Source organism: Branchiostoma belcheri, unplaced genomic scaffold (assembly GCF_001625305.1).
Source record: "Branchiostoma belcheri isolate BF01 breed outbred unplaced genomic scaffold, Haploidv18h27 scaffold14, whole genome shotgun sequence".
Classification (NCBI taxonomy): Eukaryota; Metazoa; Chordata; class Leptocardii; order Amphioxiformes; family Branchiostomatidae; genus Branchiostoma; species Branchiostoma belcheri.
The window spans coordinates 1781194-1806937 of NW_017802824.1; the positions used below are offsets into that span (position 1 = coordinate 1781194).

Here is a 25744-nt window from a genome sequence, read left to right on the forward strand (position 1 = left end):
GATGAGTTAAGGCCTGAATAGTCCATTCCTCATTCTAACTAAAAGGTCCTCCAAACTAACCTGATTGTCTCCACATGAAGCCACCTTAGCTAGTGGTGAATCAAAGCGCTCCACCAGAACAGCAGCAGAATTTTAAACAAAACCGTTGTGTTTTACCACATCAGTGTAGTTGACAGTACAGCATCCATCCTTCCCTCCAAAAAATATTTGACTCCGGCAGAGGCAGAATGCAATAAAAACCGTGCGCGACATGAGGAGCGTGACCTGATTTAGCTGACGGGCAATGGGCCCTGACAACGTGGGAAATGAGAGGCGGGTCATGCACGCCAGCGATCCAGTCATCTGTACACATCAATTTTTCAGCGCCGAGCCTAATAACAGGAATTGAGATGTAATCTGGAGATACATTGCCCCAGCTTTAGCGCTGATCCCGGTTTCGGCAGCTTATTGCGAGCTTCGCTTTTTAATTCCATCAGGGAAACCAATTTGAGAATCGCAAGTGCAGGTGTTCTGGATTTAACAAATTCCATTCATTTTCAAAATCTTCTCTAACAGTACAATCTGTCTGCTGTGAGCTGCTTTTATGCTATTTTACTTGCCACGTCTCATTTTCCACCCTGCGACACCACAATGCCTGCCCAAATCACACCCCCAGTGAAGCGTGGCTGATGCTTTATATGAGCAATATGACAATTACATGATGTGGGTTAGGCTGCGGGTTGCCACACACCATCAAAATTCCGGGTCACACCCAGCTCTGCCACAGAAGCCACCCTCACGGTGTGAACTGAATGATGATGGAGTAGTCCCCGCCCTTTGCAAGATGGAACAGGTCCAGGATAATCTTTTAAAGATTTAAGAACTATCTCTGATCTAGACACAAGCATCAATTACATACATGTATCTCCACCCCCTTCTTAAACGTATCATTCTGTAAGAGGAGTGAACAATGGAACAGATTTGATGTCACTATCTAAAATCTTTTCAAGCGTTATCAACATTTAGATAAACATTCTACATTGCATTGGATAATTGCAATATTCTGCTGCTAAGAACTGCAGGTATATGCTATGAAATTGATCTTTCAAGTCTTTTGTGGAATACATATTTTCTGTGACAAAGGGTGAGGATTTCACTGTAGGTATGACAAATGATTTGCATCACATATTTTGTCTATCTGCACACCAACCCAATAAAATCTTCTGGGTGATATACTGAATGCAATACCAGCATACCCGAAGAAAATATGGAAGATTAGATCATCCAGTGGTACTATAATAGGAAGCAGTGGCTGTCTGACCTTTTGCACTTAGTATGTTGTTAGAATAATGTAGAAACCATGCAGCAGAACAATATTTCAGCTAAACTCACATGTATTTCAAAATTATTTCAAGATATTCTTCCAGGGATATGAATATATGCCGCTAACAAATATTAATCTTTGGGCCATGCCAATTTTTTTTTTTTTTTTGTTCCCAGGCTTGCCTACATTTTTTTCACTTTTGAAAAATAAAGGACCACATTGCTGTCAGCATCAGCAATTTTCTGCAAAAATTCTTAAAACTACTATGAATTATACATTATATACAGTCATGTACAATGAACTCCATTATACATGTACAATGTATGAAGGCATCCACAGCAACCTAAGGGAAATAAAACAGAATTTGAAATGTCAATTTTCTGGTCATTCTTTTTATACAATGTAGTTGTAAGTTGAATCAACTCCAATCTGTAGCAAACTGATATCTGTGTGTCAAAAATGCAATATTGCTGCATGATGGCAAATGGTTGCTTGTTTTGTATGGTAGGCTGGTTCTAGTTATTTATTGGTGGTACCAAAATAATGGGACTCCTCACGTAGCTTGTTTTATTTGGGGCTATTTCAAACTATTTCAAGTATTCAAATGGCAATAAATGTCCATATCAAAGAGAGTACAGAATATTAATTGTTTCTCCATCCTAAAATTGCATTGGATGCCTTTAACATGAATGATAATAATTTTTTTTCATATATTTGAAAGAGACAACATCTTTGTTAAAAACAAAACTATTACAACAACCGAATCAGCACCATGGCCACAGCAACAGCAATAAATGTCCATATCAAAGAAATTTCCTTGTTCAGAATATCTTTTGTTTTTCCATCCTGAAATTCTGTTGGATGCCTTTAACATGAATGATAATATCATTTGAAAGAGACAACGTCTTTGTTAAAAACAAAAACTGGAGCAACAACCGATTCAGCACCATGGCCATAGCAACCGCAGTAAATGTCCATATCAAAGAAATTTCCTTGTTCAGAATATCTTTTGTTTTTCCATCCTGAAATTGTGCTGGATGCCTTTAACATGAATGATCATATATTTGAAAGACAACATCTTTGTGAAAAACAAAACTGGAGCAACACTGGATTCAGCACCATGGCCATAACAAGAAGCCCAGCAGGATGAAAAAGGGAGGGAACCATATGGGGGAAGATTATTCCAAGGCTGCAATAAAAGATCTAATTTAGCAGCCTGTGTCTGCTCAGTCCTGCCGTCCTCCGAGGAGGAGGCAAACTTCTAATCAATGCTTCCTGCTTCTCCGCCAATGAATCTTTAATGGCTGCCTGGGTCGTTGGAGTGCATACTAACACACGCGCGCGAGCCCGGGACACTCCCGTGGACCGTTTGATCGTAAAGACTGCCGCCGCGTGTGAAAAGCTCAGCACACGTGCAATTACAACATGTCTCCAGGCACACCTCTCGCACAATACGAGTGCCTCATCCACCATTGAAGTAACCCCAAAGGAGTGATCCAGTGTCAGTCTTGGCACCACCTCCATACGCTGACTATGCCAGGTGGGCCGGGCCAATATGGGACAAGCATTAGGATCCACTAATTTGATTTACTCCTTTAATGGAGTGGGTTATTTTGTGTTTTTGATGACTGCAGCTTCCCCTTGGTGAACTGTTAAAAGTTCGGGAGTGCCCTAAGCAAATTTATGCATCCCAAACGGTCCCGGGAAGATCCCGCCTGGCTACCTTCTGTTAGCCCCGAATGCTGAGGTCAAAAGTAAAGTTCACTTCCTATACTGTATACAGTGATTTAATCAATACAGCTTGTGCTGAAGAAATGTGGCATTTCTTACAATACGATGTAACTACCTATCATTCATGCATTGGGGACCCTTGCAAGGTTATCTCGCGTCAAATGTGAAATCGTTACAAAAACATATATCTTTAAGTTACTAAATTTCAATTCTAACATATACAATGTAGATCTTGTGTTAATACATGTAATCTGTTTAGACTACAATTATCTGTGGCAAAGTAATCAAAAGATTTCTACATTTAAATGATAACACTGCTATTCAATGCCTACATAACCGACTGCCAGAGATATTTGCGATACAAAAAGCTAGACTTATTGCTGGAAATTAAAACGTAACGTCATTTGCTTTCAAGATAAGTTATAGCTAGTCCCAGTGCATAATCTTAAGATGAATGATTCCATCAATATTCTGCTCAGAGTAAAGATTATTTTCATATCCTGAGGGAAAACAGCTTGCCGTATTATGAATAGTTGGGAAAATCAATCAAATTGTCCAGTTACCGTTATACAAAGAGGAACATGCAGCCTTAGAGCAGACAGGATGTCCAGAGGTCAACGAATGCAGACAAAGTAAACATCCGCCATCAGTGTTTGGCATCTATTCATCAAGCAAAAACAAAAGACTGGAAACTGCGACAGCATAGCTGATGGAGTATGTTCCCATTATTGTCCCTTGCCAATCAGATTACAGGGGCCGTGCTTTATCCTGGGACAGCTGAAATTGAATTAGAGGAAGATAGAGTGATATGGCCTTTTTCTTGTCCCATCCCCAGCTCTGTACCATGGAGCATCGGGCTTGAAATTCATTTTTGGGAATAGGTACACTGGTGCACCCAACCTAAAAAATTAGGTGCACAAAAACTTTTTAGGGGGCACCATATAATACAAAACTTAATGACAAATCTTACTGCTCCTCTTCTGAGCTTGAATCTGAGATGGATGCTAACTCCAAAATCTTAAAAACAAGCACTACAGATGCCAAGAATATCCTGCACACTATTACACATTTTACATGTACAAAATACCTACAAAAAATTTAGGTGCACGTACAGATGCACTAAGGTGCAAAAGTAGTGTTTTGAGCCCTGAACATGTACTACAACAAAGATTTATTTTTCTGACACTTAGATGCCAAGAATATCCTGTATACTATATTATACATTTAACATGTACAAAAATACCTACAAAAAATTTGAGTGCACTGCACAGCTCCAATTTTGGGCGCACTGAGGTGCAAAAGCAGTAGTTTGAGCCCTGAGCATGTAAAGAATTGTTTGATTCATGAGAGGAGACGTACCCACACATCAGGGGCTCGGGTATCACATGTGAGGGGACAAATGACTTACAGTGGGACAAATTTGTACGCATCAACTTCAACAGATTCAACCTTGGAACTTCCACATGTGGCCGAGACTACCTTCCCAGAAAAGGGCACGCAAGACGAAAGCTTAATCTTCCAGGGTACCGTAAAATATCAAGTACCGAGGGAAAAACATTCTGTCAACAGGATGTCTATACACAAGAGAAGGCAAGCTGAGTCAAAGGTGAAGCTTTCACTACGTGGACTGGAAAGTTTGGAGCCAGACATTTATCGAACTCTGGGATCCCCGGCGGCTTTATACCTGTGGCGGGTTGATTTTCCAGAGCCACGAAAAGTCAGACATTTCTTAACCTCTTTCGTGACAAATGTTGCTGTCAGCAGCTCAGGTTTTTTGACTGAAAACAAGCCTATACTAAGGGTAACTTTCAAAAATAGCACGGTGGGAAAAAATCGATCTGCAGTAATACATCTTTCTAGAGAACATGTCATTGACTATCTGCATCTGAAAGCACATCTGATAGGAGTCTTGCTAAGCTGCATCTGCATCTGCATCTGTATTTGTATAGCCGGTATAACCGCCTTTCGATGTAACACACCAGCTTCACAGGCACGCGGCACGGCAGCAGCTGGCCATATTACACCGATCGACTTGTTACACCTAACCCTTGAACTTCTAACTCTAGACATTGTTTAAAGCTATCTAATGACATTGCATGTTACCTCCTTACCTGTTACTCTTACAATATGTATTCCATGTCACATCTATACTGATACAATATAACACACATCAGGAAGCATGACAAACATAGCATGTCATCTCATAAAGGTATTGTTCACAGGCCATGCATGATACATGTGCATACTTGGTAAACACGACTTCAGGCTATGCGGCGGTGATTTAAAAACTTCCAACATATGTCGAGATTTACGTAGTTAGCACTTTTTCTGATAAACTTTAGCCATCAGTGATGAATAAGGTATCAAACTTGTTTTACTTCATGCATCATGTCCTTTGACAAGTGCAATCATGCATTGTACGTGTGCAATACCTTTTTTTGGCAGATAGCGGTAATGTTTGTTCAACAACAGTTTTGAGTCAAAAGCAATTTTAAAGGTTAACATTTCTGGTGACGAGACACGTGAATGAGATTTCAAAATGTATCCAGTTGCTCGAGTACCAATTTCCTTGCGTAAGCTGCATTGTAATTGTACGGCTTTTATAAAAATCAAATCAACAATTATGTAAACCATGTTATGTCCATTTGACTTTGTCTTGATATGATTTTATGCGTGGTGGCAATAGAATATACATGTAGATGCTATTATTAATAGTACAGTACATGTAAAAAGTGTGATATTACACAGTTGTAAAATGTTCCCTGTCCAACACACAGTTGTAGCAAGTTGAACAATACAATTATATTGTGGAATGCCATATTCAAAACTTGTTATGCAACAGACGGCATGTCATATGTACCATGTCTCAGTAACAGACAGCAGAGCTTTTCAGTATGAATGGTAGCAGACAGACACACAAGATTTTGATCCGAAATAATTCTGGACTTCTTCTTGTATCAGACTTACATTTAAATGCACATAAATTCATGCACAGTAACGCATGTTTGTAATAGATCATTCTATATTTACAATGATCAACATGTATTTCCCTGTATATTCCTTGACAGTTAAACAATGGACTTTTGTTAGAGATTACAAATTTCTTTGTCCTTAAAACTAATAACAAGGATTTTGTCACCAGTAATACCCAGCGATCACATCTGTACAATATCATATTAATTTTTCTCGTCCCTTGCACATGAAAGGATTCCTTCACAAAAGATGTTTAATTTGGTAATATTACTCAAACTGTGCCCCTAGGGCAGTGATTGTAAAGATACCAATAATCCATCTGAAATTAAAGACTTACCGATCTCATAATGCTCAGCATATGTTGCTTCCTTATCGGCGTGACACTGGATTTCATTCTTTCATGAGGCCACATCAATTTAACTAATTGGTTCTGGGATCCGCCCTCTTTAACGCCCTCTAAAATGCTCATATTTTTGCCCCACCAGTTGAAAGAAAACAAGTTTATCTTTGCAGTTGTTACTCATAAAACAAGTTTTTCCATCTATCAATGCAGTGGTTTGATTAAAAGTTAAAAATTCATTGTTTCATTATAAACCAGCCTGGTATGTTAACTTCATGGCTCCTATCGTATTTAGGGTTATCATAGGATGTCTAGGCTCGTTTGTTTTCACCGTCACTTCATATTTTTACTGAAAAAAATCTGAGACCCAACAAACTAAATGGGTGTGGCCTAAATTAGGGATTTAGTGCCTAAGCATCAGTTAGAGCAAAAATGACCAAACTTGGCTCTGTCAATGGTACTGAACTACACGGCAAGAAAATAACTTTTAAAATCCAAAACTGTTGTCTAGAAATGTTTTTGATTGATTTATACCATACATTTATTCTTAAATTGTGAAAAGTGGTGTAAAATAACATGCACAGAATGGACAAGAACAAGAAAATGTTCTGTCCTTGGTGCTGAAATACAAACGCAGTAACATAACATCTCAAAGAAACCTCTCTTGTATGAAGAAAATGTATGTATGAGAATTCAGCAAGATAAGAAAGACTTGGTAAGTAGTTACATGTGCATAACTGGCCTAAGGTGATTGTAGAAAAGTAACTCAGTGCTGAGTCGAAAGTCTGAAACAAGCTAGGCTATACAAACCCATCTTATTCAACGTCTTGTTTGAATAGGCTATAGAGTCGACAGAATCATTAAAATAAAAATGTAATCATCCATTCAGGTATAGTTTCCAAGGCATGGTTGTTTGTATGTAATACATGTACGTATACCCTATTTCCTCCTTTTATGCACTTATAATAATCATGCTTTTTGTGACCAGATATCTTACCTGTAGAGGTGATAGCACAAATCTAGGTATGTCCACCTTTTAAAGACCCAGGGTTGACCACTCTTCACTTGGAGTCAAAAGGGCTGGACACTGTCTCTAGATGATGACAAGATTTTGATGGAAACAGACGCGCCAAGCCTTCAGGCAAGCAGGGACTCTACTCTAGGAGTACGCCCGAGTAGGAACAATCAGCATTCTGGAATGGTCTGTCTCCAGAAAAACATGTCAGAATGTCGGCATCAATTCCGTCTGCTCAGCGTATGGAGTAGAAATCGAGTGAAAGGGGTAATCAGCCCTACAACACGTCCATCCGTCAGGCCCCCACGTCAGCCTATCACAGCCCCAAATTATGTGACTCCCCTGTAATTGCTCCCTGTGGGAAAGGCCCACTGGTAGGTGGGCTCAAACGCCAGAACATTGGATGACTGGAGGATGGGGTGGAGGGAGGGGTTAAACGCGCGGCGAAACACCGACAAAAGGCGCGTGGTCCCCCCCGATGATTCCCGTGACCCGCCTGAAATATTCATACACCGCCAGAGTCGCGCCCCCGTAACCTGCCGCAATTTGTACCTATTAGAGGGCCCGCAAGCAAAACGGGCCATTTGCATATCGTCGGGGAGAATTAATGACAACAGAGATGGGGATTACCAGGTAGAGATGGCATTAATCGACAAAAGCAATCTTGTTGGGGTGATTCCCAATCACATCAACCCAACCCTCCTCGTCCTAACAGTCATGTGACTGTAATACAGTTGCCACAATTTGGATAAGGCTGCCACCGGTAATGGAGGACACATTGCAGTGAACCATAATCTCATGTAGATTTCCTCCAATTCTCGGCCCGAGGGAGGCTTGCATGAAACATCAGCTCACTGATAAACTGTTTAATCCTATCCATCTTCATCTCTTTGTGCTGTAGCTACCTCGGCAAAGATGCAATCTACAGAACATAATATATAATCAGATAAAGAAGCTACATTCAGCAACCGACTGTAAATAGATTAACAGCAAAATAGCCATCTTAGCAGCTTTACAACGCAAGGTTTTCAAATGGCTCTTCACAGCTTTTGGCAGACTTAGTGTGATTTTGCTGTATTTAACATGTAAAATGGCTGCCATGACCTACATTGTACTATAAATTTTAATTACATGGTAAACATTTGGTGATTTAAACTTAATGGACAGTGAAACTTCAGTTTAAAGTGTTGAGTACACTCATTAAGTTTTCTTCCAAAATTGGCTATTTCATATCTTATTGAGTGAGTGAGTGAGTGAGTGAGTGAGTGAGTGAGTGAGTGAGTGAGTGAGTGAGTGAGTGAGTGAGTGAGTGAGTGAGTGAGTGAGTGCTGATACATGTATGTAGACAGCATAGCAAAATAAGGGTTTTAGATTCATGTGCACGATTTCTACACACCATTGCAGAGAAATTATACAAAAGTCATGGCCAAAATTTCATAGGAATTATACTTTACAGCCTGTAACTGGGTCACATGCATCGTGACCTACAAAAGGAGTCGACACAAAAATTGTCCATGTAGCATTTGAGTCTTGAATTCTTCTTCAGAAGCACAATACAATGAATACAAATTTTTTCATAGATTTATTTTTGCTGGAACTAAATGTTCTTTAGCTTATTAATTAGAGAACCCCATGAAAAAGGATGACAACTTTAAGTGTTGATAGATTATAAATAATTCACAGAACCTAATGCAGTCTATTCATCAACAAGAAGCCATGTCCTCTGTAGGCAACATCAAATGCCATAAATTAAGCATGAAAAACTATATTTGCTCGGTAAATACCTTCCTAACAAAACCTTTAGAGGTCCTGAAACCTTAATAAACTTTTACGTGCAGAAATCACACTTTGGGGAGCTATTCAAGGTAAGGAAGCCATCTTCGAAAACATTAATTTGGGAGCAACTAAGTCGAGACCGTGAAATTTAGGTCAAGCAGAGCCCAGAAAGCGCACGGTGCAAATCAGTGATAGGAAGTTAGATACATAAATTACTCACAGTGTTCTGCCGACTGTGGAAAATGGGAATGCGAGGCTATCTATTCCGGGAAATTTGGCAATTTCGTTCAGGAATTGCTAAAATTCATTTCCCATCAGCCAAATATGACCATGGAATATAAATCAGCTACCAACAGTCTGGAAAAAATGTCTTCCACATCCTTTACATTTCACTATACACAATGGTCTAACTACATATATATAATTCTGCAGACTATTCCAATAGACTAAGTACAGAATACATAGTAGCTTTGAAAGGATACTACACATTTTTGTACAAACAGTCTGGACAAAATGTCTTCCACATCCTTTACATTTCTCTATACACAATGGTCTAACTACATGTAATTCTGCAGACTATTCCAATAGTACTGAATACATAGTAGCTTTGAAGGGATTTCTCTAGGGCACAAAACCTTCCTACAAACACTAATACATGCCAAGAGATACATGAGTCTCATAAACGGAGACGCCATTCACAGAGTCAGCAATGTTTTTCCTTGTCAGCAAGGTGGATGTAGTCAGTCCCCGAGCTAGCAATTTTCCCGCGGTCTGTGTGCGCCCTGGCGGTGGTTAAAGGCTGGGGGAATACCAGTTGAAGGACATGAGATTACTGCCCCATCGCTACACGTAATCGCCTTTTCCCTTGGAGGATGGGAGGAAATCCTACCTATCTATTAGTGCTGGCAGGTTCAAAGACAAAACATGGTCGGAAAGATGCTGTTAGTCATGAGCTGTTCTTTTACATATTTTTAACTCCAGCTTTGCTTCTACTGCTTTGTGCTTGGAAGCACGTCAGCAGAACGTACTGCACCTGCCCCAAATCTGAATTTTTCATGGTTTTGGTTGCATGTCGCATCAGAATTTTGCCACAATTGAAACTATGTCATCCTTAAATATGAGAATACAACCTTAAGTGAGACATTCTGACAAAGAGCTGCTTTAAGGGGGGAATATAAATGAATAGTTACTAAATTATTCCTATCTACATGTATTCTAGTCCTGGTCTTCGTCAAACCTTCTGTGACTATTGTTCACTATAGCATATGCTATCAAAAAATAACAATATAACAATCTTTGGCTATCATACATGTATGTATTATGACTTAAATTGCCATTAATTAACTTTTCTTTCTCAGAGAACCTCTCATAATTTGAGTACACATATAATGCAGATTGCAAAAAGTTATGTCATCGCCATAATGAAAGTAACAATGACGATAAAATGTGTCATTAGGTCATGTTTCCTTTCAGGTAACCATATCAAAATCAACTGAAATGCTTACAGGGCATTTTAGGGCAAAATATACAACACCGTAATAAACAAAGCAGCAAATATACATTCCGCTACTAGGCAAATGAACAGACATGATAGCATACTATATGTTACACCTACAATATAGTACATATTAAAACAGTTACTCAAGCAACTGGGAGATATTGAAAACTGTCAGATGTTTCAAGTAGCATCAACTACTTTTCGTCAGTGAATATTCAATATTACAGAATTAACAGGATTTCATATTGCCTACACCTGATCAGACATGACTAATTATTAATAAACAGACATGTTTCTTTTCTTCTGTCATATCATCATGATATGGGGAAGAGCAGCAGATGAGGTACATGTAGCAGATAGACATATGAATTCATTATAAAAAGCTGCACATGGCCCAGATGTGCTCAGACCTAGACTGGCTGTCTGCATGCTGAAAAGTTCATGGTATCAGACGGATTTCATGCCTGCACAAACATGTCATGTCCTCTCAAATCACACACAGCAACGAAATAGCAACGGATTGATCTACGGAATGACATAACAGGAAATTTGAGGAAATTACGCACAAATTGGTGATTGGTCGAACCTCGTCCATGCTGAGTTTGCGTTTTGGTACCAAATTTGTATCCGTTACAGGTTTGGCAGCAGGGGAAAGATTGAAGGGCCTGATTTTTTCATTAGACACGACCACGTTTAACTGCTACATTCCCACACATTGCAATAGAAATATTGGACAGTGAGTTGTAATAACTGCAGGATGTTATTGAAGGGAAATATTACCATGATACCATTGAGGTTTATAGAATGTCTAAAGTTGCCAACATTCGGCGGTCTACTGGGGCAGTTGGAATTTTGATGTAAAAAGCATGCAAACCTGCTTTTACCAGGAGAAAATTGGATCATATTAAATTTTGCATGTATGTCTTAGAATTGTATTATAATGTAAATAAATAAATGAAATTGCATTGGTAAATGTATGGCTTACAAAGTCTGAAAATTTCAGAGTGACTAAATTTTCCTAAATGTGAATCCAACGGTCATTGGTTGCCTATGATCAGCAATAGTATTTTTTAGTAAATCCAACAAACTTTATTTTTAAAATCCATACACGTCTCAGACACTACAGCAGCCTTCAGCATTTGTATGGATGGAGTTCACAAGCAATCAAAAAATGAGTGTATCCGTTTACCAGTCATTTTTGCAGGCAGCAGATTTGATTAGATTGCAAACAATAATCCAGCACTATGAGTTATAGCATATCCAGACTGATCAGAGGAAGTGCACTGCCAGCACTCTGATACTGTAAGCTACCTAATGACATAAACAGGACCTTTTATGTAGTGCACTGCCTCTAACACAATTTGACCACATGAAAACGGCTGCATGTGTAGCATATTGATACATGTACCACTGCAACATAATGCCAAACTTAGAGTTTTCAAAATTTCCCAATCATATATACATGTAGGTGGTAAAACAAAATAGATACATGGGGAGCAAATCAAATGCTGTAATACCATCTGATTCGAGAAAGATAGACTTTCGAAATAATGATCGAGTGAAACACAATATAGAAATATAATGATAGCAATATGCAAATGACATACATGTGTATTATCAAAAATACTACCGGCATGTTATGTATACAGTAATTACGATTTCTCGTATACAGTCACTCTACTAACTCCTGATTTGATAAAGCAATAATAGGATCTTCTCATCAAAGAATGAATGATGTTTTCTGAACCAAAGTTAAGTCTCTTTCATCGTTGACACAATACAGTCACAGTGTGACGGATTTTCTAGTTAAAAGTGTGACATCCTCATATCTTTGAAGCCTTCGGTGACAAATGAAGGTTATCCCACAAGACACAGTGCTGCATATCTTGCTTCCAAAGCTATTCAAAGATGAAATAGCTCAATACCACGACTCTTCAGCCGGATCAATCTAATTTGGAAACTTGAGAGCAGCGGGTGGTAAATGCCTGCAGCATGAATATTGATCTTTTGCTCCATTTTCTCCCGGTATAAAAGGAAACGTCCTCCTGAAGACAAAGTAAGGAGGGGAACCGATCTTTATGCCTTCCGACAATCAAATCACGCCATAAATCAAACTGTCAAAAGAAAGTATCGTCTTGATCTGCATCTCAATAAGATTCGGTGCACAGAGAGAGATACAGAGAACCAGTCCACCCCCCTTTTATGACTTTGTAATTGAATACCGGACAGAAAATTCCCCCCAGATCTTGATGCTAAATTTCCGCTCGATACGGCTTGGCCCGGCTTTCTCGAGTTATGATTGCGGAGGTAATAGGGTTGGCGGGATTACATAAATTTGGGGCGTGGACTGCTTCATTTGCTGCAATTCTTATTCCGATCCATCCAGGAGATATGCAGGCACTGGCTGGCAGTTTCTTGATGTGATCAGATTTTGCGGGCACCCCTGGGCGCTGCCCTGTATCGCCTGCAAACGTGTTAAATATTAATGCCTTCACAAAGGCAGGCAATTGCTGTGGCTATCAAACCATTAAGCTCATTAGGCCGTGCAAAGGCTGAAAAGGTGTTTCTATATACCCTGTAATCCTTTATGGAAGCCATTAGTTTCCATCTAACACTCCTGAAATGCTTGGTTTGGCACGTAGTTTTCCAGCAATACAGAATTCTGCACCAAAATAAAACAATTCTATTGGTAAGGACAAAAGATTGAAAACCATAATGACAAATCACATGTGTGCTAGCATCTTTTTAACCCAATAAGGGCAGGAATTGAATTGTATTGATTGAGATACAGCATTCTGACACAATCCTAATGGGCTTATCCCAGAATGGGACCTGTCTGACAGATTTTCTCCAGTCCACAGAACTGGAGTCAATAAAAGTTTTTAAAAGAATCCTGCTTTGAAGTTTATAATTTAGAGTCTGCAAGTCTACAAAATGTTACCAAAAGTAAGGGAAACTAAACAAACCAGCAGTCTGAATTGCTTATCTCAAAAGAATTTGTTTTCAAATTGACGTTAAGAAGGTTAAAAAGGTATTTTTTGTGAAAGTAAAAAATGTTGTCTGTGTAATCACACATTTTTTTCTAAATAGCAAGAAATCACAATGCCTAATTTGACAAATAAAATGTAAGCAGTTGCTAAAATATGCAACAGCAACGCCTTCTAGCAAAACAAGACAGTACTGCAACAGATTATCATGAATGAATGAATGAATGAATGAATGAATGAATGAATGAATGAATAAATGAATGAATGAATGAATGAATGGTTTTATTCAAATTTAAAATCACTGGCAGCCACATGGCTGAATTGCTGATTCTATTACAGACGTACAATTCATGATAAAAGAAAAAGACCAGTATTAATACGTTAACATTGTAAAATTTCATTCAAGCCTTATTTTTCACAGTCAGTGCCGGTCTTGATTTTAATTCTCCACAATTTAAAAACATTTAAGAGATGCGTCGTCGACTTAGCTAGGTAAAGACGTAATTTAAGGCACTACGTAGAAAAAATTAGCGTTATGTTTGAAAATATATGGGTCGACTCAAAAAGTCCTTCACACAAAGTCGTAACTTCTGAGATTGGAACTAGGTCATACAATTTCTAAAATGGTACAAAAATTTTCATAATAATTCACTAATGATGCTAATTACATGTATGTGCATACCCAAAAATATGCTATATAATTAATTAAATAAAAAAACAGCGATGTCACAACTTTGTTTTGTTCAACACAAACCTCTATAATTTGATGATATTTTTATTGAAAGTACAGCACTCAATTTGTGGTGTATTTTTCCTAAAAGTTAATCTGATGCCAATCATTCTTAGGTTTTAAGACAGTAACATTATATTTTCCTTTCTCAAAACAGGAGATCTCGATACAAATGTAGCCTGAAAGACAGCAGGAAGTGTTTCCCCTCTTCTACAGAATAGTAACAGATGGGTGCAGCATAATTGAAGCACCAGAGGACTGTCATGAAAAATGGTCATTGAGCTCACCTCTCTCTCTGCTATTTGTAAAGCCAAGGAAGTAATCTTTTCAGAAACAGGTGTCACAGTTCTGTCAGCGGGGACTATTCTTCAAACGTAAAGGCTTTGGGCGTGGGTAAGCCTGGAGAAGAAAGTTTGGTGCGACTGGGTTAATTGCAACTTAGGTTCAAAGCAGCTTCCTGCTTTGTCTTGCATTGGATTTTCAAAATGACGGACAGGGATTAGCCTTGCTCATCCTGCATAGCCCAGTTATATTGATACTAGAAAGCGTTCACTACTTGGGATCATAAGGCCACACCAATTGAATTAATTGGTTCTTGGATTTGCCAGCTTCATTTTTTTTCTGATTTGCCAAAAAAAAAAAGATTCAGGTTCAACTCCAAAATGCTCATATTTTGGCCCAAGCAGTTGAAGAAAGCTGCTTGTCTCCCCAGTTGTTACAGTTTCTCCATCTATCAATGCATTATTTTCAAAATGTTATAATAAAAAAAAAAGGTTTGAAATGGTTCAAATTCATTGTTTGAAGGAGCTTGGTATGTTAACTTGAATCTGAATCTTGGCTCCAATCGTAGCTTTTGGAGCTATGAGATGATGCCAACATGTACACTTACAGTCTGTTTTTATTCATTTTCATTTTTTTTGCCCTGTCGCTTCATATTTTTTCAGAAAAAATCTGAGAACCAACGACAGAATTAAATTGGTGTGGCCTAAAGCACCTTTTACTAGTTATGTCATGAGGAATAATCAGTTTTGAGTTATACTGTAAGCTTGTTAGAGGTTGATTCAAATACTAGACCAAAACAGTTAAGTTTCTATTAACTGTTCATCTATTTCACATTAAGTCAGGAGACTCTTAATGAAAATTAGAACAAACTTAATGAATGCAAACTGTTTTTGACTGGAATAAATCAGCTGCAAAAACCTATTTTAATTCCTTTACCATTATACACAACTCATATCATGAAAGGTTTTTTATTACTTACAAAATGTATACCATATGCTTTATATGATTTTTTGAAGTCTATAATTTATTAAGACCCAAATCGTCATTCTTTGGAGACTTCTACATGGGAAATTGAAAAAAAAAAGGAAAGAGATTCTGTATTATTTTGAAATTAACGATTATGACAAAAAGAAGATATACCGGTATAATATTTTGAAATTAAAAGACATTATAAACTTGTAACTCATACAGTTTCAGGAAAAGGGAGGTCAAAATCAATGCGTCTATCGATGCTGTCCTGAAACCAACTTGGCGCAGCCGGACGGTCGATGATACAACTTTTATTGTGAAAGCCCTTTATTTCTCACTTGAGCCGTGGCTGACCCGACGCACTGACCTCCACCCCATCCCCAGACACCTGGCAACACCTGCCGCATCTCAAACAGCCGCGGAATCACCCGCGGTAATGCTAATACGCACTGTTGGAGGCTGGGGGGAATCAGAGCCTGCTCCAATAAACTAAGGTTAATAGCATTAGCATTAAGTTCTGCACCTTGGCCACAGCCTCTTAATGGTTTTCAAGATGTAACCTTCTCCCTACTGTTTCGCCTGTAGGCAATACAAATGTGGTGCCAAAGGGCAACCTCGGGAGAAAGAAGGTTAACATACTGGTGTACTGCTATGGATTTTGCACCATGTAGGCGTCATGACAATTGACATTGAGAAAATGTACAGTCATTGATAATTTACGATATTTGTCTCCAGAATGTTCCACACACTTTTATCTATTTTGTTGATTGCATGTCTGTGTTGTGATTTCAGATTGAAATTTCTTGCACTTTTGTGATGAGTCCAAAATCATAATCATTGCCAACTACCCAAGAAACATAGATATCAACATTTAGTTTCTGCTCAAAGCAAAATGAGAAAAGTAAGTCAGCAGCATTTATAATTAGTACATAAATAATCAAGAGTAACAGTATTGCATGATTTACAACATGTATAACCCTATGAGTAGTGAATGATAAGAGGCTAGCTCTCTAACGAATCTGGGACACAGAAGCCGGTGGTTGTGGGTTTTTATCTCAATCAGCAGCATTTACATGATCAGGTCTACAAGTAACCATGCAGTATTGGATGATTAACAACATATACTACAAGACTGGCAATGAAAACATACATTGCCATGGCGACGGTGGTTGCTGTTAGGGTTATTGTTTGCATGGCACTGCCATCATTTCATGATTTTTTTCTAGACAGATACAGTACACTCCTCCCCTGAGTGCATAGTGAACGAGCCCCGGGGTCACAGAAAGTATGACCATCTGGGGCAGGCAGGTCTTCAGGGTTCCAGGAATGCGGGCATAGATGTGGGTCAGAGAAATGCCTGTGGACATTCCGCATACCTGTGGACAGGAATCCGCTTGCCTGTGGACAAAAATGCCTGTACAATTCCTAGAATTCTTATTTTATCTATTTAGAAATAGTAGCAATGTCGCCTGTAGAGCAGAATTAGGTAGATGCTTGGTCCAAATGGGCACAACCTCACACTCCCTTCAAATGGATGCTCTCCTCTTACAGCAAAGCCTTCCAACAAATACCCGTAGACTAACTTTACTGCAACGTGTTAAACTTAAAGACACACCGGTATTAGATCACAATGGATACTCCTCTTTGTGGCATTCCGAATCAACATTGTGACCCTGAACATGTTGGGGGAAATGCTGAGAAAGACTCTGACTTAAAGATATACACATGTCTTCTTCAGTTTACAAGTCTTTACAAGAGAGAAGTCAAACCCTTCAGACATAGTTTTAGACATAGCTATAATTTTAGACAAATACCTTTCATTTGTAGATTTTAGTTATTTTATACACTGCTCTTCTTTTATGCTTGTAACTGGCAATTAGCCTCCGGGGCCGGGGCATGAACAGGAATATGAATCAGCATGTGTCTGCTCAGTTGTGAATGCTGTTCAATTTCCACAATGTCGCAAGGGTTTCCTGGAATTTCACTTCGTAGGAAAGTGGTCCAGAATGTAGGACATACACTTGAAAGGCATGTGGGGAATCCTGGAATGTGGACCAGAATGTCAGAATGTAGGACATTTGAAAGGCATGTGGAGAATCCTGGAATGTGGACCAGAATGTCAGAATGTAGGACATACACTTGAAAGGCATGTGGGAAAGGAATGTGGGTATGATTGTAGGTATGTGAGAAAAGCAGACTGATTGTCGGCTGAAAAGAGAGATCACTTTGGCTTGGTTTGAGGCAGTCATCACTGTAGGGAGGGGTATTCGGACTTAGCTGCCCTGCCCGGTAGGGAGGTACAGATTTGCGGCCTGAGTTCAGCGATTATAAGCCTGGTAACCAGTCTCAGCGGGTCAGCTTAGAGGTGTTTTCCGATCCCATCAGGGAAACACGGCGGTCTGTTTCACCACTATAAGGGCTAGTTTTCAGTTCTGTGTGGTTGTCCAAATGGGGACCTTCCACGTGCTTCTTACGGCCTGGCAATCCTTAGAAGGTAATACAACATCCAATGTATTTATGAATAAAAAGAGCCCTATAGGACACCTGTGTCGATCGTAAAAAGTAAAAATCTTCCTCTGTTGTCGGAACTGTGATAGATTTGTGTGATTTTAATTTTAGGTGAAACGTAAGTCTGTTATAAAGGACTATTAAATGTACAGGAAATAATCTGCCATTGAGAATGATTACCCGGGGAATAATTGTCCTATAACAAAATTGATCTAGTCGAAGGATTTGGTTATGCTTACCTAACGTTAACAACCTATTAAGTTGAACGTCAATATCTGATGTCCACAAGAAATATTATATTAAACTACATATGAGACCTCACCTATCGAAAATGTACACAACCAATTCTGTAAAAATGTTCTTGGTGTATTTAGAAATAGTAAGCAATGTCGCCTGTAGAGCAGAATTAGGTAGACTTCCTTTAGATACAGATATTTGTATATAGATATACTAGTACATGTAGTTAAATTCTGGTTATGCTTGGTCCAAATGGACACAACCTCACACTCCCTTCAAACGGATGCTCTCTCTTACAGCAAAGCCTACAAATACCCGTAGACAAACTTTATTGCAACGTGTTAAAGACATACCAGTATTAGATCATAATGGATACTCCTCTTTGTGGCATTCTGATAACTCACATTGTGACCCTGAACATGTTGGGGAAATGCTGAGAAGGAGACTTACAGATATAACGTTACACATGTCTTCTACAGTTATAAAAGAGAAGTCAAACCCTTCAGACATAGTTTTAGACTTAGACGTAGCTATAATTTTAGACAACTACCTTTCATTATGTGGATTTTAGTTATTTTATATACTGTTCTTCAATGTTCTTTTATGTTTGTAACTGGCAATTAACCTCCGGGCATGAATTTGCAATAAACTTCTCAATTATTATATAGAGAAAGATATAGTACCTGTTCAAATGCAGCAGAGTTGAAGACTGTCGATGATACGTAGGGGAAGATGTTCTACACTAATTCAGAAAACTCCCTTACTGCTTACATCATTGACATCATGGGAGCTATAGCTATATGAGCTAGATAATGTTGCGTGGGAGTGGACAGGGATGTAAATCAGCATGTGTCTGCTCAGTTGTGAATCTGTACAATTTCCATAATGTCCCAAGGGTTTCCTGGAATTTCACTACGTAGGAATGTGGGCATAGATGTGTGTCAGCAAAATCCCAGACATGCCTGTAGACATTCCATTCCTGTGGGAAAAAATGCCTGTGCAATTCCTAGAATTCTTGCAAACTGCACACAATACTGTACTGTGAATGTGGGTATGATTGTAGGTATGTGAGGAAAGCAGACTGATTGTCGGCTGGAAAGAGAGATCACTTTGGCTTGGTTTGAGGCAGTCATCACAGGGAGGTACAGATTTGCGGCCTGAGTTCAGAGATTATAAGCCTGGTAACCAGTCTCAGCGGGTCAGCTTAGAGGTGTTTTCCGATCCCATCAGGGAAACACGGCGGTCTGTTTCACCACTACAAGGGCTAGTTTTCAGTTCTGTGTGGTTGTCCAAATGGGGACCTTCCACGTCCTTCTTACGGCCTGGCAATCCTTAGAAGGTAATACAACATCCAATGTATTTATGAATAAAAAGAGCCCTATAGGACACCTGTGTCGATCGTAAAAAGTAAAAATCTTCCTCTGTTGTCGGAACTGTGATAGATTTGTGTGATTTTAATTTTAGGTGAAACGTAAGTCTGTTATAAAGGACTATTAAATGTACAGGAAATAATCTGCCATTGAGAATGATTACCCGGGGAATAATTGTCCTATAACAAAATTGATCTAGTCGAAGGATTTGGTTATGCTTACCTAACGTTAACAACCTATCAAGTTGAACGTCAATATCTGATGTCCACAAGAAATATTATATTAAACTACATATGAGACCTCACCTATCGAAAATGTACACAACCAATTCTGTAAAAATGTTCTTGGTGTATTTAGAAATAGTAAGCAATGTCGCCTGTAGAGCAGAATTAGGTAGACTTCCTTTAGATACAGATATTTGTATATAGATATACTAGTAGTTAAATTCTGGTTATGCTTGGTCCAAATGGACACAACCTCACACTCCCTTCAAACGGATGCTCTCTCTTACAGCAAAGCCTACAAATACCCGTAGACAAACTTTATTGCAACGTGTTAAAGACATACCAGTATTAGATCATAATGGATACTCCTCTTTGTGGCATTCTGATAACTCACATTGTGACCCTGAACATGTTGGGGAAATGCTGAGAAGGAGACTTACAGATATAACGTTACACATGTCTTCTACAGTTATAAAAGAGAAGTCAAACCCTTCAGACATAGTTTTAGACTTAGACGTAGCTATAATTTTAGACAACTACCTTTCATTATGTGGATTTTAGTTATTTTATATACTGTTCTTCAATGTTCTTTTATGTTTGTAACTGGCAATTAACCTCCGGGCATGAATTTGCAATAAACTTCTCAATTATTATATAGAGAAAGATATAGTACCTGTTCAAATGCAGCAGAGTTGAAGACTGTCGATGATACGTAGGGGAAGATGTTCTACACTAATTCAGAAAACTCACTTACTGCTTACATCATTAACATCATGGGAGCTATAGCTATATGAGCTAGATAATGTTGCATGGGAGTGGACAGGGATGTAAATCAGCATGTGTCTGCTCAGTTGTGAATCTGTACAATTTTCACAATGTCCCAAGGGTTTCTTGGAAATTCACTACATAGGAATGTGGGCATAGATGTGTGTCAGCAAAATCCCAGACATGCCTGTAGACATTCCATTCCTGTGGAAAAAAAATGCCTGTGCAATTCCTAGAATTCTTGCAAACTGCACACAATACTGTACCATTAGGCTCCCCCCTGAGGCGTCGCCAAAAATAAAACCTGTGTGGTAAGTAGCCATGTGGTTTACTATCTAATGTCTCTAGACCACAGAATTTGTCAGGAACAAGTTGGTTGTGCATTTAACTGTCGGTCCAGCTCACTCTGATTTGCAGCCCCTCAGAAATGAGTTAAAAGCATTAGCCCAGCATCTAAGCGAGCCACACCATGAGCACATGTAGCCTGAGTGCCTACAACACTTACTGATAAGAGCAGCAGCAGTAAACCCTGGTGTGTAATACCTCAATCCATTCAGTCTCTTAAGATAAGACCATTTTGATTTCATTTTATGGATTAGATCTGCAGCATGAAAAAAGACTTTTCGACCGTAATGTAAATTGTTCAAATGAGCAAACATATGCCATAAATTGAAAAAAAAATGTTGGTAAACAATACTAATGTCTTAGAATGCCAAATCATTCCCAAAGGAAAAGAAGAAAATGAGAAGAAATGAAAATGAAGAGTCTATCATTTGTCCTACCATACTCTGTGTGTTTAGTCATTTTGTTCAACCTTCATGACCACGTACATGTAGATTTCATAATGAAGACAACTTTAAATATTTTTTTTACAAACTTTTTTTATTCACAATGCTAGCATCAGTTTTGGGGTTCTCAGAGCATATCAACCATAAAATCAAATCAACATGGCCTATATATACATGTATGAACCCTGGTACATGTATGCATGGACTGGTGCAGGTTGGGTACAGGTATTAGACATCAGAAATACCTGCACAGCTCCAATTTTACCTGCACTAACCTGCATATACCCAGTATATGGACCAGTGCAGGTAAGGTGCAGGTAGACATGAGAAATACCTGCACAGCTCCAATTTTACCTGCACTAACCTGCATATACCCAGTACATAGACCAGTGCAGGTAAGGTGCAGGTAGACATGAGAAATACCTGCACAGCTCCAATTTTACCTGTACTAACCTGCATATACAGGTGGTATTTTGAGCCATGGAAGCTTATGCATATTCATGCACTTCTACGTGGCCAAGTACTAGTATCGATTCACATCACAGCTAGTCTGGAAAGACATGCTTCTGCTAAAAGAGTCCCTTCTAATTTACCTGCCTCTTGACAATCCTCCCAAATTTAGACCCATAAAATCCAAGCACTTGCACAGTCCGGTCTTAAACTTGGAGCAGCCATTATAATCTATCACTGTCACTTAGGCAGTGTCCTAGCTAAGAGCTAATGATACGCCTTTGTCTGGGGAGGGGGGCATTATGGACTGTATTCATATCATGGGAAATCCCTGAAAACTCAATGTAGTCATGTACAGGACTATTCGCAATTTTTTCGCAGTACTTTTATATGCATGGTTTCCGCAGTCATCATGTCTGTACCATAAACTTATCATTACCGTGAACAAATAATTCGGCGACTTTCTTTTTACTGCAGCTGCCGCCTCTACAAACATATACTTCTGTGAACATGTCGGACTCCATTTTTCTGAGACCATGAAATTTTGCTACTGCGAATTTAAAGTTATTTACAGTACAATGTATATTTATGGTTGGCATCTGGAAATCAGTATGCACCCAGTGCACATGAAGAGGCAATAAAGATGCAGCAGAAGCAACTGCATCAAGGTTTTCCTTCATGTTAGGTATATACTGATGAAAGACTATTAGCAATATTTTCATTACACTGAAGAGCGACCTTTAAACCAATGATATCTTCATACATATATGTACACTGTATCATCATTATACAAATTAGTTCTGAACATGTGATCTGAGTAGACGTACTAAATAATGATTGTTACCAATCAGGAGTCCGAGGTAAACAATAAACATTACGAGGTAAACAATAAAAGTTCAAAGCTCCACACCTCAGGTAGTACGTACAACTTAGGCATCTGATCCAGGGAGAAGGTAAGAATTTTTTCACAACTGTAAATTATCTTTTTTGGTTAATTTCCAATCAAAATGATTGCTTAACAGTTAAAGATACTACTTATCTGTGGTAGCCAACTCTTATGTTAAAGAATATTGTAAAAAACAAGTTAGAACCTGGTGGGTCTTTGTTAAGAGTCAAAATAACAATGCATGAGGAGCTGATTTGCATGGCTCAAGTCCATCCAGGCCTCTTATTTTTATACATTCTTCTAGAATTGTCTTAAATTCTAATTGTGCACATGCAGGATCATCTACACACTTACAAAATGGGTGACAACAACAACACAGCAGAGATTTTGGGGTAAGTGTGTGGTACATTGTGCACAATTTGTTAAATTAACATTTTTCTCTGACGTTGGTTGTCAGTTTTATAGGAGGCTAAAATTGCATATATGTATTACTAAGATAAGCACATTTCTATAGGTGGCATGCCTATTTTCAGACTTGCAACCAAATTTATGGCAGTTATGGTTTTTTGAAAACTTTCTACAAATGTGAAACATAAGATCACAGTGCAAAATGCTACAAGGGATGTTGCTGTGGGCCTTTTTAATACATTTGTGTGGGTCTAAATTCCTTGGGAACAGGATGATTGTATGTATTTGGCCACAACGGACTTGTCTAATCATGAATTCTTGTTTATATCTAAAGGATAGCAGTTTTGGGTGGTCTTGCCATTTTGGGAAGTGCTGTAGCTATTGGTGTTGCTGCTGGAGCTTCAGTCACTGTCAGTCTTTCTGTAACAGTGGGTGGTGCCACTGTTACAACTTCGGCTGTGATAGGTAAAGGCAGCTAATTCTTTTTTGTTAAACAAGTTTTAGAGATACTCAAAGTGATGTTATATAGTTTTTGAGGATAAATACTTTAAGTATACTAAAAACCATGAAAAACATGATTACTAAGTGCAAAAGAAATTAAAACCATTCTATATCATCTACACTGGGTTCTAAACTTAAGAAAACTATGATTTGTGGATTCCAAAGTTCTAGCTGATGACACACAACAAGTGATGACCTTCAAAACAGGAATCTGATATGGCCATTAATTGGACACCCGCTCAGACAACACTTGTATAACTAGAAAAACCGACATTTGCTTGGGAGCAAATACAGCATATTTCAGTCCATCTCCCTCCCACGCAAAAGTGGACTATTCCAAACTTACAACAGTGCAAAACTGGCAAAGGTTCTCAAATAAATGAATTAAATAGTAGCTATGTAATTGAGAACAAAGATGCAAGAACAAGCACTTTGAATCTCGAAAGCTTTACTAATCTTATTACAGGTATGCAAAAACTAACAATGATGAGATTTGATACATTTTGAAGGTTTTAGGCACATAAAATTGAATGTGTGGGTCATTACGCACCACTTAGGTGCAATGTGACCTCAGGTAACCCGCAATGGAACACGTGTTCCATGGATGGAATCGGCCATTCTTTAGATAGAACATGGAACGGGTACAGCACTTTTGGCCCTTTTTTTGCTGAAAATAGCCATTAAAGTCCCCCAAATGAGTCATTTGGAAGTGGTGTATGCCAAATACATGACTGCTATTCTATAGACACACGTTCAAGGTACCCTTATACTGAATGTCATATCATTTGGTTGTAATACCAGGGCTCAGGATCCAAAAATCCATTTTTTGGCGAAAATTGCCCCAAAAAACCTTCATAAAAATGTTTCAAAGGCATGTATCAAAAAAATGAAAAAAACGTCTGGGGGTATTTGCCCACTCTACCTCCATGCCAAATTTCAGGTCATTTGGCTGAATGATGGCGGAGTTGAATCCCTTTGACTGTTTGGCAGGAGGAGGAGGAGAAGGAGGAGGAGGAGAAACATGAGGGAACACAATATATTTCATCCATACCATGGTATGGACTGAAATATAAAAAAGGACCTCTTTAATCACTTTCAGTGTGCATTCCTTAGCAGATGTTATATATCATTTTAAACTTGTCAATAAGAGTTAAGATTAGCAGTTTTTGGCCAAAATTGTCATTTGACCAGAACTACTGACAATTTGTCTCCATCAATTCCTAAAATCTAGACAAAAGCCTAAGACTTTTTACAAATACAGTTGAGACAACTTCATAGATCTCAGACAGATCTCAAATTCATTCTTACGATTAATCCAAAAGGGGAGAAGGAAACATGAATTTCACTTTTTTATTACCTCTATTTATTGATATTTTTCTTTCCCTTGAAGCATCTAATAAATAAGGACAAGTGAGGCATCATCTCACACCATGGCAACAGCAAAGGGCAACCTGAAACACATCAATTTGCCATGATGACCAGAAACCCTACACGGACAAGAATGGACTGACAATACAGCTTTGCTAGATGTTGCATGATTACATGTACAGTTAAGCTTTCAAACTACAGAACTCAACAAAAACTATAATGTTAATAGAATGCCATAATGTTTTTTCAAAGGGCTATCACTAATATCAAGACTTACATGAAGTCATTGCACATAGAAAAGTTTATCTTCTGTGATCTGATAACAGCCTGAATTAACTATGGTGTACCATCATCAAGAAAAGGTGTTCATGTACAATGTACATTGTACAAAGTGTAAGTTTAGTGTAAGCTCTCCTCAGTTTTGATTAAAAAAACTGTCTCTCTACTGCAGAATGTTATATTCTTGGGCTCTTTTGAGCAGAATATATCTAACCTTTAGATTGTATCTGTCAAATCAGAAGTCCCCAGTTGATATTGACTGTGAGCCTATAATACCTTGACCATGATCAACAAGCCAACAAGTGCAGAATAAAAATACAAGTGGTGAATAATGATAACAAGTGGTCAGCTATTAG

The 25744-nt window shown here is 38.5% G+C and overlaps 1 long non-coding RNA gene across 1 annotated transcript; it reads left to right on the forward strand.

The window, feature by feature from the left end:
• Window positions 1–23158: 23158 nt before the first annotated feature.
• On the forward strand, window positions 23159–25314 carry LOC109464692. Its single transcript, XR_002139897.1, has 3 exons — window positions 23159–23224; window positions 23575–23705; window positions 25132–25314. It is a non-coding gene; the product is annotated as an uncharacterized LOC109464692 (long non-coding RNA).
• Window positions 25315–25744: the final 430 nt, after the last annotated feature.